General features: G+C 34.3%; 1 pseudogene; it reads left to right on the plus strand.

Annotated features, from left to right (window-relative positions):
• Positions 1–13,261, plus strand: part of LOC103081064 (serine/arginine-rich splicing factor 4 pseudogene) — a 104,140-nt pseudogene that overhangs the window by 8,704 nt on the left and 82,175 nt on the right.

Genomic DNA, 13,261 nt, shown 5'->3' on the forward strand with positions numbered 1-13,261 from the left:
GGATCCCACATGCCGCGGAGCGGCTGGGCCCGTGAGCCATGGCCGCTGGGCCTGTGCGTCCGGAGCCTGTGCTCCGCAACAGGAGAGGCCACAACAGTGAGAGGCCCGCATACAGCAAAAATAAAAAAAATTAAAAAAAAAAAAAAAGTGAAAATGTCCTGGACTCTTCAGTAATACAGTGTTGAACTTGATCTTAGGTTGTATCTGTAAATAGTGATGATGTTATGGAGTATTAGACAAAAGATAGGTATAGGAAAGAAGTTTCCCTTTTTTGCTTGCTATTGGAAGAATATATCTCATATCTTTCATATGGCCCTATCCACTCTCCACCCTTCTCTACGCACTTTGGGCCCCTGGAAACTGCCTCAATTACTTTCCTTTCCCTCCATCTTCCTCTTTAGTTCAGCAGTGGAAGTTCCCAGTAGGATATATGAAGATGGAAGGAGACAGAAATCTGAAGAACAGGTTGGCTACATTGGGTTGGCTGCATCTTTTCTCTAAGGAGCCTTTTTATGTATGGCTATTTTATCTAGGATTTGGCAACCACCTCCTGCATTGTTCCTTAAAGACTTAAGGGATGATAGCTTTCTGCTTTTACTAGGCCTAGGATAGTGTATTATCTCTTATTAAACTCTGCTCACACTTTGTAAATTATCCTTTATCAAAACCTTCCAATTACCAGATTATGATATATGTTTCCTTCTGGGACCTTGACAGATCAAAGGACTTTCATAAGACAGAAGATATTTGATCTGGAAGATTAGGTATGATAAGGTAATATTAGAGTTTATAAGAACATTGAGTCAGGCTTGGAATTGTACATATATGGTCTGACTCAAGGTTCAGTGAGACAAAAATCCCTGCTTCTCTAGGTGATGTCAGGAAAATAGGAGACCACAGCTTCTGAGGAGATTGAGCATAGAACTCTACCAAATTAACTTAAGAAATTAAAAATTCAGTTTAATTCTAGGGCCATGCAAGGAATACATACAGTGATCCTGAAACACCTTGTAGTACCAGAAATTGAGGATGTGCTCAAAGCACAAAAGGGTGGGAGCAAGTCAGAGGGACACAGGGAGCCAAACTGAAAGAGGTCTCAAAGGCCAAAGCTGGAACAATTTAAGCAACAGAATAAATAATAAATAGCACAGCAACAGATTCTCATCCAAAGTAAAATATATATATATATATATATATATATATATGCATAAACATATGATGATGAATACATGATAATACAAATAAAAGACTAAATAAATATATAAATGGAGATGAGAATAATCTTCTTTGTAGAATAATCCCATATAATAAATATAGGTATTCCCCTTTTTAGGAAGCAGAGCTTAATTCTGCTCCCTTCCCCTGAGGGTGAGCTAGACTTCAGTTTTTCTAAGTTCTTTAGCTATACAGTTTGATTCTTCACTGAGAAGAATGTGATGGATTTTCAAAAGACTGAAAGCATGTTATTCCTGCTAACTCCAATACCCATACCATTCCCCAGCCCACAGCCTCATCTAATTTTGGCTTATACAAATGGTACTTATTATACTTGTGGTAGCAAGAAACCAATTGATCCAAATAAGGTTTGTTTTGTTTTGCTTCATTTTTTTAAAAAAGCCTCTACTCTACATTTTTTCCAAAGAGGGGAGAACAAACAGCAGTTTTGTGTGTTCCATTGATTTCTATAGACAAAGAAAAATGTACTTAATAGTTCATGTGCTAAGATGTATTGACTGATTTTACCCCCTGACTTTAGGAGGATAAAAGGAATGTATCTTTCTGGACACAGAGATGAGAAAACTTTCCTTGTGCTACTGTCTGGCTAGTTCAACGCAAATCATGATCTGACTGGAGAGTCATTGTTCCGAAGAAACCTATAGAGACACAATTTCCCTTTTGCTCTCAAAGAACTACAGGGAATGGTTATCAAAAATATTGGGCAACTGAAAGAACAATAAATCATCATGAATTTATTGAATACCTGCCTTTTCAAGGCAATTTACTAGATACCAGTAGACATTGGGGAGGGGGGAGAATAAAATGATACATATTTCTAGTGTTGCATTATACATTTTAGAGAAAAGAAGCCTGGGCAAGTTTTATGAAAATATATGGATATATTATGAAATATATGGATAAGTAACTAAATTGACTGAGAAGAGAGGTTAAGTGTGAATAGAATGTATGATCATAAACTTTTATTTTGGTGGACCAGACAAAGCCAAGGGGCTGTGAAGCATCATCTTGTAACCCCTGGCTGTTAGAGCAGCCATGCACAGACTAGCATTAGGAGGCACCACTCCTACTAATAGAAACTTTAAGGGACTTACTTCTAAAGAAAATTGATTTTAGAAGGTAACATTTCAAGTTCTCTTAATTTGAGGACCTTAATAGTACAGCAAGCCTAAGCACAGCAATGAAGACAAAATATAGTCTGAGAATTCTGATGCAACTTCAGAATGACTCGTTTGAAGAGTGTAATTAATGAAAAATGTTTCACATAAAGAGACTAAAACAAATCTCTCATGAAACAAATCTCTGTTTGAAATATAAGGTTGAATGCAAGATGCAAAATGTTGAAAAGATTAAAAATTCACAAAACATCTCATAGAATTATTAAATTATATTAATCCTTACTTAGGATTATCTATTCCTAAATTGTTTTATTTGATTAAATAAAGCTCCATACACACTGTTAAACAAAAATTATTTGGATAAATAGTCACAGTTATTCGAATGCTGGAACCATTTATAAGGAAGCAAGATGGCTAAATAAAATGACCTTATCCAGAATCTTGTGTTTGAACTCAAATAAGTTCATCAACAAAGAAAGAGAAATTGAGTTTATCATCAGTCTTCAAAAATGTTACAACTTTTACAATGTCTTTTTTGGTACATATTTGTCTCTGTGCCTCTAATATCTTAAAAGTATCCTTCCTATGACAAAATACTGGTTATTCTTAAGACTCTTCTCCTGTGTTTTGACTCCCTAATGGTTTTCTAAAGTCCTTTTGCCTCTCCTGGTATAGTTTTTCCACATTCATTCATTTGACATCTTTTTATTTTCACCTTGAAATTTATTGGCTATCTATTATATTTTTTGTCTACCCAGATTGAAGTTTCTTTCCCTTCAGGGCAAAAGGGGATCCCTATTTTCTATCTCAAAAAACTCACCCTAGCTAGTGAAACTGTAATTTAAAACCTGTAATTTTAGATGATTGGCTGGATGTTGCAATACTACAGAATGTAGCATGAGTTGGTCTGTGTCAGTGGCTGTTTAGCTGCTTAGCTCACGGAGAGTTTTTTTCTTTAAAGAAAGTGAATGTTATTCTCTAGAGGAAAGAGATGAGCTTGGGAGAAAAAGCTGATATTGGGAGCAGTTTAATGGTAGATATTGCAAGTTAGACATGGAATGGAATTTCAGATCTAGTACTTACTGGTTGTATGAATTTGGGTAGTTTCCTCATGAAACTGGAAATGGACAGGCTTTTTGAGTCTAACTGCATTCTCTTTAAACCAAATCTCATCAAGTTAATTAATATGAAAACAAAGATTCTATCTTACTTCAAGCAATTGAAGAAAAGCGTTGTCTTTCCTAAAATATGGGGGAAACATCAGCTACATTACTTCACAAACCATCCTGAAAATCCTGTTAGAATATGACTGTCTTCTTGATAAAACTGCACTCTTAGTTTTCCTCAATGCAGTTCCTTTTCAAATGGCTGCAGCTCTCTTCTCTGGAACTCTCTAAATTCCCAGTTTTTCCACTCGTCTGGTCTGTCTCTCCAATCTCATGGAAAACAGTTTTCCCTTCTCTTGACTTCTCCAAACCTCTTATTCAGACTTCGCCTCAGCCCTCAACTCAGCAGAACAAAGCTGAGTCAAGCATCCTGTGAGGTATCTTGAGAAAGCAAAGGAATCATCCTCTTTAGAAACAGAATGAGGCAATGTAAATGCTTACTTACCCATTTCTGAATCCTGTTACATTTCAACTCTCTTATTTTAGTTACCTCATCTATAATGATACTAATAGAACAGTACACACCTCCTAAGAATGTTATTAGGATTTTAAATGTGATAATGCATATAAAGCACTTTATAACTGTCACATAAAAAGGGATTAATAAATATTAGTTTTGTAGTGGCTTGGTCAGTAGCTTCCATGGATTTAGTGGACACTTCTGGTCATTAAATCATTTCTTTACTTGACCTACTAAGATTGCACAACTGAAAAAGTCTAGTAATTTTGTGGAAGCCATTTTCATTCTTTGTTTAAAGCTTACTTCCATGTTTCTAAGTTCTTGGACACCTGGAAAATCATTTATCCCAAATGATTTTCTAAGCCAAGTAGATGATGATGATTTCCCAAATGAAATGATCAAATTCTTACAAGAATTCAGTTCACTTGTGCCTTCCTCTACAATCTGAATTTTCTTATAATTAAAAATAATTGTTTTAGCATAAATTAAATACCTCAGACACAAATCCCTCCTTTTGGAAGGTACACAAACTTTGATATTTATTAGCCCTGATATTCTGGGGGAGTTATTTAATCTCTTATAGTTAATGCACTGAATCATAATTTTCTATCTTGGATTGCCCCCAAACCCTGTGCATATCTAAGCCAGATATATGGAGAAATGCTCCTATTTACAGATTGCTGGTATGCTTCATTATAATATGTATTCTAATGTACTAACCTAGATTGTGCATTCAAGACAACCTAATTTCTAGGCATTTCTGTCATTGAATCAAAATTGTTAACTTAGTAAATTTTTGTAGACTCAGTGACCATAGCTTCACATAGTTTGATAAGATGAATGAAGATTAAGTGCACTGAAATATATAGAAATACCCATAGTTAACAATACCTTCTCTACATTGCACATGTACCAGTATGAATAGGTAATATATAAAAATAGTTCTGTATTTCTTTTTTCTATTTCATAAGACAGATTTACTCCAATTTCATGGCTTGTATAGTTTGATGGTTGTGCTTGATAGATCATATATTTGATCATATTGCAAATACAGTTTCTCTACACTGATAACCTGTAATGAAATATAATTTCCTTCTAAATGAAAAGAACTAAATATATCTTCCCTTCTAATTGCTAAGTTACTTTAATAAAGCATGAAATCTATTATCCAGTTAGTTATTCTAAGAATAAGACCCAAGGTAGAAATTCACTATAGCCCAATATTTGATTATTAAAAAAAAATGTCTGATTGTAGCTCTAAAAACTATATAACTTGAAATCGTGATTTTATTTTCTCTATTTGTTGCAATGTGGAGTGACCTTGTTTAAATAAAATGTACTCAAAAAGTGAGAAATTACACCTAATGCTAGTTAAGGAATGTTGTTTAAATATTTCTTTAAAGAGTAAGGATAATTTTACAATTTTTCAAGCAATTGTTTAGTTAGTATTAAACTTTTATGTATTAAATGGAAGCCTATGTTTATATACATTTGTTTCAAAAAAAACAAAAGTACTAAGACCAATAAGAGGAAATTTTTGTTCACTTTGGCTTTCTGATACGTATTATGAGTTAAGTACATTTTAGTTGAAAAAGATATATCAAAGAAACATGCAAAACAATCTGAGTTCAAGCTTATTTTTATTTATTAAATATTGGTTAAATTACCCAGACTTACAAACCTTATATATTTTGTCTTAAGATGTTTCAAAATTAGCTTGAATAATGTCTGAAAACAGCAAGAAGAAAATTGTATCTATTCTCAATTTTATGTGAACATCAAATTGTCCATGTAATGATTGACTTGATTAGTCTGTTCTCCCAACATTAGTCAATTGCTTCTCTGCCTTCTGTAAATGATATTCTCTTTCTCTAAAGATTTTAACTCTATGAAGAGTTACCATACATGATAACTCAACACATTGAATTGTGTGCTTCAAAACAAGCAAAGTACTGAAGAGCCCAAATAATGGACTAAATAGAATATAAAATCTCATTAAAAAATATTTCTTGGCACTGGCTCCATGTTGAATAGAGTTATTCTAATCCACCCTGGACTTTCAAATAACAACTTAGGAAAGGAAAATTTTGCCACAGGAAATATGAAAGTTATAATCTCATTTCTGAAAAGCAGATTATAGCTTCTGATTTAATATTTGAGATAGTATATATAAAAGTGATGAAGGGAGTGGGTTTTCAGTTAGACTTATTTGGTTTTGACTCTTAGTTCTGCCATTTAAACAATATTGAACAAATTGCTAAAGTTTCCTTGTCTGCAGGTTAATACACATGCAAAAGCTCAAAAGGAATTCAAGTAAGGTATTTAGTATTAGTATATAAAGCATTTAGCTTTAACAATTAAAATACTTAGTGTGATGGACATTATACATATAAGAGCTAAAAAAGAAGTAGCTAGTATTTATGTATTATTATGTATTTGTTAAATGTGTAAATATTTCTTTCTTCTAATCTTTCTTCTAGGTATTTATTACAGGTTGATTTCCCTAGAAGAAGAGATCAGAGTTCAGGAAGAGAAAGAGACTCTTTCTGATCTCAATCTCTGTGATCTCGAGAAAGAGATCAGAGTTCAGGAAGTTTATTAGGGAGTACAGTCAGAACCAGTACCTATGAGGAAAGGGATGGAAACAGGACTAGGCAGTGGGAGAAGCTGTGTGTCAGTGTAGTCACAACAAGGTTTCATTCAAGTCCATGGGCAGCTCTGCAGCTGGGATGGCCCTTCAGAGTTGTCTCTTATGGTCATGAGGGGGCTGTATATCTGTACTGTGATTTCTACTAGTCACTGGATATAGGTTTCTCCAGGAAGGGGGCATGACCTTGAGCAATGCAGCTGTCTTCAACTAAGAACAATTCCCTGAAATGACTTACAGCTGAGCATTGTCTTCAGGCAGCATTCTCAGCAGGTGGAATGAATCCTTCTTAAGGGGCATTCAAGCAGCAAATCACAGTATCCATTACAGTGGTGTAATTCCTCAAGGGCTGCCGTTCTGGTGCTTGTTCAGAAACTAAATTTGTTTCTCCTGTTTTTGTTTTTTGTTTTTGTGTGTTTTGTAATTTTTTAATGTTTTAATTTTTAGGGACTATCCACTGCTGTATCTCTTTTGGAATCAATTAAAAAAAGGTAAGTTTGCTATTAGTAGATGTCTCAGAATTCCTGGATTGAACTCTGACAATTTGCTATGCTTCTTGTATGTACTGGGCTTGGTATGGGTTTACAAATGCTTTTGAAACATTTTGGACAGCTATATGCTGAGTTGGTGTTGACAGATAAACAACACAACTAAAATGGACCTTGTAAGTAAAAGAAAAGGAAACTTGCAGTTAAGTGAAATAATTAAAGAAAGGCACTATCATTATTCAGTCTAGAAAAGAAACTTTGCTTAGGTTTTGAGACCAGGGATGGTTCATCCCCATTGTGCACAGAAAGGATAAAAATGGCTGTATTTTTTATTTAATAACAAGTGGAAATTTTATAACAATAAGGCTGGTTGTATGTGAATAGAGCCAAATAATGGTAAAAACCAAAGCCCAATTTTATTATTTAAATTTGATTTGGTTGCAGTGTTTAGCAACATTAAGAGAAAAGGAAATTGTTGGAAGGGTACTTGTTTAAAAGATCTCCCCATATTCCAAGGAGGAGTTGGAAAACCAAGCCACAGGCCCTCTTTCATGGACTCTGTATAAGGAGTTTGAGATCTTTCTCTCAAGAAGACAGCCATTAATGTGATTTAGCTATCATTCATCCTACCATAATATTTCTTACTTTCAAATTTCAGTTTATCAGGGATGATTGTGACTGTCTCAGATTCAGTAAGGTGTCCATTCCTAGATCAAATAATTATAGGCAATGGGTAGGATCATGTCACATTCTTGTGGAAACTCTCTTGTGGTAAATGGTGTATCAGGGATATGGAGTTCCCAGAAGGTGGAGACTCTATCCCAGTAATAATTTATTTTGTTGAATTAACTACTGTTGGCCAAATTGAGACTGTATTCTGCTTCTTATTCTCTGTAGGCAAAGATCAAAGGTGTGTGTGCATGGGCGCATGTATGTCGTAATATGGAAGTAAGTAACTGAGAGAGAAAAGTTTAGAATGTATATTAAAGTAAGATAGATTCTCATCTGTTTGGAATAATTTAAATCATGCTTCTTTACTAAATCAAGAAAACTATATCATATATATGATTGTAAAATAACATACCCCGATATACTGGGCCTGAAATGAAAGAAAGCCTATTTCCCAAATAAAATAATAAAGTGTAAGTATATATTTATCCATGTATGTGGGTGTATGTATATGTGTCTATATATTCCAGTATATATTTTAAAATTACAGAATAGCATTGTTTTCACCTATTCAAGTTATAATAAATCTTGGTATTTTTCATTAATTTAGTTGGTAATATATCCATATCCTTCATTATTTTATTGCCTACCATATTGGGTGTATATATATGTGTCTATATATTCCAGTATATATTTTAAAATTACAGAATAGCATTGTTTTCACCTATTCAAGTTATAATAAATCTTGGTATTTTTCATTAATTTAGTTGGTAATATATCCATATCCTTCATTATTTTATTGCCTACCATATTGGGTGAGTAGTTGTGTGATGTTGGTTGAATATAAATATAGAATTAATTTAGAAATTAGAAATCTAGAAATTTGGTAGCTGGGTAACTCTACCAATGAGAATCTGTATCTAAAGTATAAATATATTTTTAAAGCAGCTTTTGAACTTTTTAACCTATAGCAATGCTTAGTCTGTCTATAAATCCTAGTCCAAAAACAAATTGACACATTTTAGTGGGCTCTAGATCTATAGAGAAATATATTACAGAATATTTTCTGTAGTTAGTAAGTCAATTAGACATTGATTATAACACTGTAGCATCACTGCAATTTTTTTTTTTTTTTTTTTTTTTCCTTGCGTTATGCGGGCCTCTCACTGTTGTGGCCTCTCCCATTTGCGGAGCACAGGCTCCGGACGCGCAGGCCCAGCGGCCATGGCTCACGGGCCCAGCCGCTCCGCGGCATGTGGGATCTTCCTGAAACGGGGCACGAACCCGCGTCTCCTGCATCGGCAGGCGGACTCTCAAGCACTGCGCCACCAGGGAAGCCCCCATCACTGCAATTTTTATTGTCACCATTCTGGCTTAGCAAGCTTGTATACTTCCTTAGATGTTGTAGCAGTTTTGGGTTTAATATTTGGAATTAATTTCTGAAACAGCTCAGATAGGCTAAGCATTCAGCCTGTCATTTTTCTAAATCTTATAGGATGGAATAAGAAGTAGCTGAAATATTCTAGAACTATATTACAGGCTTCAGTGATCACAGGGGTCCATGATTCATTTCCAAAGAAAAGTTTCTTTCCTAATATGTCTGATGGATCGCTTTTTATTGGCAATTTTCATATACAATTTGGCGACCCTGCCGTTTGTTTTTATTGTTGTTGCCTTTTTGTGGAGAAGATAAAGAAACCAGTTCAGGCCCTCTGGTTGTTTATGTCTGCAGCCAGTTGCTAGTGCTGCTCCCCTCCTTTGCTGGGTTCCTTTCTTGTTAATCTTTTCTCGGATACCTGATTTCTGAGCAGATGCTCTTTTTAATCTCATCTCATGTTAATTTTAAATATTTATTCATCAAATGTTCCCAGTCTCCAGTAAACTAGGAATTGGTTTTTGCATTGCTTTCATGGCACTCATTGGATTGTTGTCTCATAATTTACATGTCTGTCTCTTTCAAAGTATTGTTAGCTCAAAGGGAGCAAGGATTGTGTTTTGTCATCTCTACAGAACCAGTGTCTAAGCACAGAACATATTCTAGACACCTAATAGCTTTTGATTGAAGAAATAAGCAATCACAGAACATGACTGCAAAGTTGGAATCTTAGTGAATAGAAATTCAAGAAATTAAGACAGCAGAGAATGGAATAGTACTATTTTATTGGTTTGTAGAAGATTACATTAAAAAGAGAGTTATTTTCAGGGGGAAACAGGGTCTACCTATTCTTTCTCTTTCTCTTTAGATGAGTCTTATTAGACTGTGCATTATGACAAAGAAAAATTAAAGTCACCAGAGGTCAGAATTCTCTGCCTTTCTAATTCTTCATGAACGTCCATCCACATTCATGTTTGACCTAATATGTCCTCCTCTCTTTCCTATGGTTTTCTCTATTCTTCTGACTCTGAACTCTTAATTATATATCTCGTTCAAGCCTATCTCCTTTTTTGATGATGCTTTTAATATCTTTTATTCAGCTTACTGTATTTACTTCTCATCCTCCTACTCCCACCCTGTTCTAGCTTTTCCTTTGTGTTTTCTCCTTCATTCTTTAGTTTCAGAAAGTGCACAACTCAAAGTCATAGACTGTCTGTGAGTAGCTACTCTACTTCTCAAGATTTGTTTTCAAACTAAAGGGCTGGGGAAGGGGCTCCAATAATAATATATAGCTGTGCTATTGGCTTACTTAAAGCTTGGGACCTGCATTCCTATAAAATGAATCCTACCTGTGAGTTTTTTCCAGAACTCCAGTATGTATGATTTATATTGATTAACAAAGAACACACTTCAGTCCCTAACATTTTTTTGCCAAACCAGTAAAATCTAAGCCTTCAGAAGTATAGGAAGTATTAGAAAAGATGAACACAGAACCATAATTTTAGGCAAATCCCACCAGTTATGTATACCTCTCTAACGACTAATGAACAAGATTCTGTATGACCTCCTAGAGAGAGGTGAAATGGTTAGGAGTCCTGAAGTCAGAGAGCCTGATACCAACTCTCAGCTATGCTTTTACCTTTTGGTGACCTTTGACAAGGTGCATACTTTCTCTGTATCTCATTTGATTCATAGGATTGTGGGGAATATCAAATATATAAACTCATGTGAATTTCTTCACTGTTACATAGTAAGTACTTATTTAAATATGTTATTACTATTATTACTTTTTCTACTACAAAATATTTTTGATCTATTCTCTAGACTTTTTCTTAAGCAATTTCCTAGACCAACTATAATAGCACTGGCAAGAAATATGTTTCTAATTCTAAGAAAAATTTCCAAACTACAACTTACAATTTTGCTCTCATATTATTGGATAGCTATTGGTGTTTCTGAAATCAGAGGTCTTCAAAAAAAAATCAAAGATATTCAATGATTAATAGGGTTTGTCTTCTCAGACAGAACTGCTTCATAAATTTTCCTCTAACCAAAGGAATCTTCATCTGTTCTCTGAGCATAACTGGAATTTTTAGCAGCTGAATACTCTATTTACCTTAACATTGTCCTTTCCTAATCTAGCCCAGTCCTATGCCATCAAAACTGATACTGCCATAACAGTTGTAAGGCCCATTCATTCCATGGAGGACCCAGATACTGGTGATCTCCACTTTGCCTCTACTTGTGACAATGAAACCAAAGTCTATTGACAGTGATCTGTATTTCCACTTTGAGGAGCTAAAAAAACAGAAGATCAAATTAAATCTAAATTAAATAGAATAAAATCTATGATAAGGATGCGATTAGAAATCAATGAAATAGAAAATTAAAAACAGAAAAATAAAAAAGCCCAAGGTTGATTATGTGAAAAGACTAATAATATTGACAAATCTTATCAACAGCAAGATTAATAAAAAGAAAAAGAGAGGAAACACAAACTACCAACAACTGAAATAAAGAGGATATCACTAATGATCCTATGGACATTAAAAATAATAGAGAAATATTATAAACTATTTGATGGCAATAGATTTGACAGTTTTACTAAGTAGATTCCTTGGAAAACACAACGACTAAAACTGACCAAAAACAAAACAAAACAAAACAAAACAAAAAAACAAACTACACATGTAATCTATTAAAAAGGAACTGAGGGCTTCCCTGGTGGTGCAGTGGTTGAGAGTCTGCCTGCCGATGCAGGGGACAAGAGTTTGTGCCCTGGTCTGGGAAGATCCCATGTGCCGCGGAGCGGCTAGGCCCGTGAGCCATGGCCACTGAGCCTGTGCATCCGGAGTCTGTGCTCCGCAACGGGAGAGGCCACAACAGTGAGAGACCGTGTACCGCAAAAAAAAAAATGAGAAAGGAGAAGTTACAACAGACACCACAGAAATACAAAACTATAGTCCCTGATAGTTTCACTGGTGACTTCTACCAAATATTTAGAAAAATTCTAGTTATATACAAACTTTCACAAAATGGAGAAGCAAATACTTCTCATTTTATAAAGCTATGATAACTTTATGCAAGTTACTTGTTTTTTTTACACCTCATTTTCCTCATCCCCAAAATGGAAAATTGATATATCACAGAATTCTTGGAAAGATCAAAGAAATAACATGACAGTATGATAGCTATATCTGCCTGGAACACGGTTGGTGCTGTTCAATTTGAATTTTTATCTGTAAGTCTATTTCAGAGGGGAAGAATGAGACACCTGTAAACAGTACCCATATCTGGGTTTTTATTTCAAAATTTTGGTAGGCATATTGACAATTGATAATAAATTTTTCTTGTACATTTAGTATAGCTCCTTTCTCTCCTTTAGAAAAACTAAGAAAAATTTTTCCAAAAATTTCAATATCTTCATTTTATTTTCCATGAAAATAAAGAAGCATCTTTTTCTAACCTGTCTTTGCTTACTTCTTTCAACAGTATATTTGATTCTATTTATTCATCCTCAAGGCATTGTGATATTTGGCTTGTGCTAATTCAGGACTTATACTGATTTTACTTCAATAAGGTTTTCATTCATGTTTTTACTCCTGTTATGATTAAAATAAAGAGTCCAGAGTGTTAAGCAAATGTTGTTCAATGAGTTTCTTTACTGTTCTTTCATCCCTCATATCTGAATGGAAGGAGTAGCTCTTCCTTACCATATGCTTTTGCTTGGTTTGTTTTTCTTAATTGTCCTGAATCCATTTTGAGTTGGAATAAAAACATCATGTACCTAGTGTAGAGAGAGAAACTTTAAAGTCTCAGCAATTTCACTGATTTATGGTAAACACTAGGATACCAAATTATCTGCAAGATACTACTGCTGAAGTTCTTTGAAGTATATATATAATGAACACATTCCAGAAAGATACAGACATAGCTGGCTTCTAGTCCCTATACTAGTTATCTACAGTTGAACATACATATCTGTAATTGTTTGTCAATGTCTTACCTAAGTTAGATTATTACAGACACAATGACCTTGTTGGTAATTTTCTCTAAGATCCCTAAAAACTCAAAAGCACTGAAAAAATATTTTAACATTCCT

The sequence above is a fragment of the Lipotes vexillifer genome, unplaced genomic scaffold, assembly GCF_000442215.2.
Source record: "Lipotes vexillifer unplaced genomic scaffold, Lipotes_vexillifer_v1.1 scaffold757, whole genome shotgun sequence".
NCBI lineage: Eukaryota > Metazoa > Chordata > Mammalia > Artiodactyla > Lipotidae > Lipotes > Lipotes vexillifer.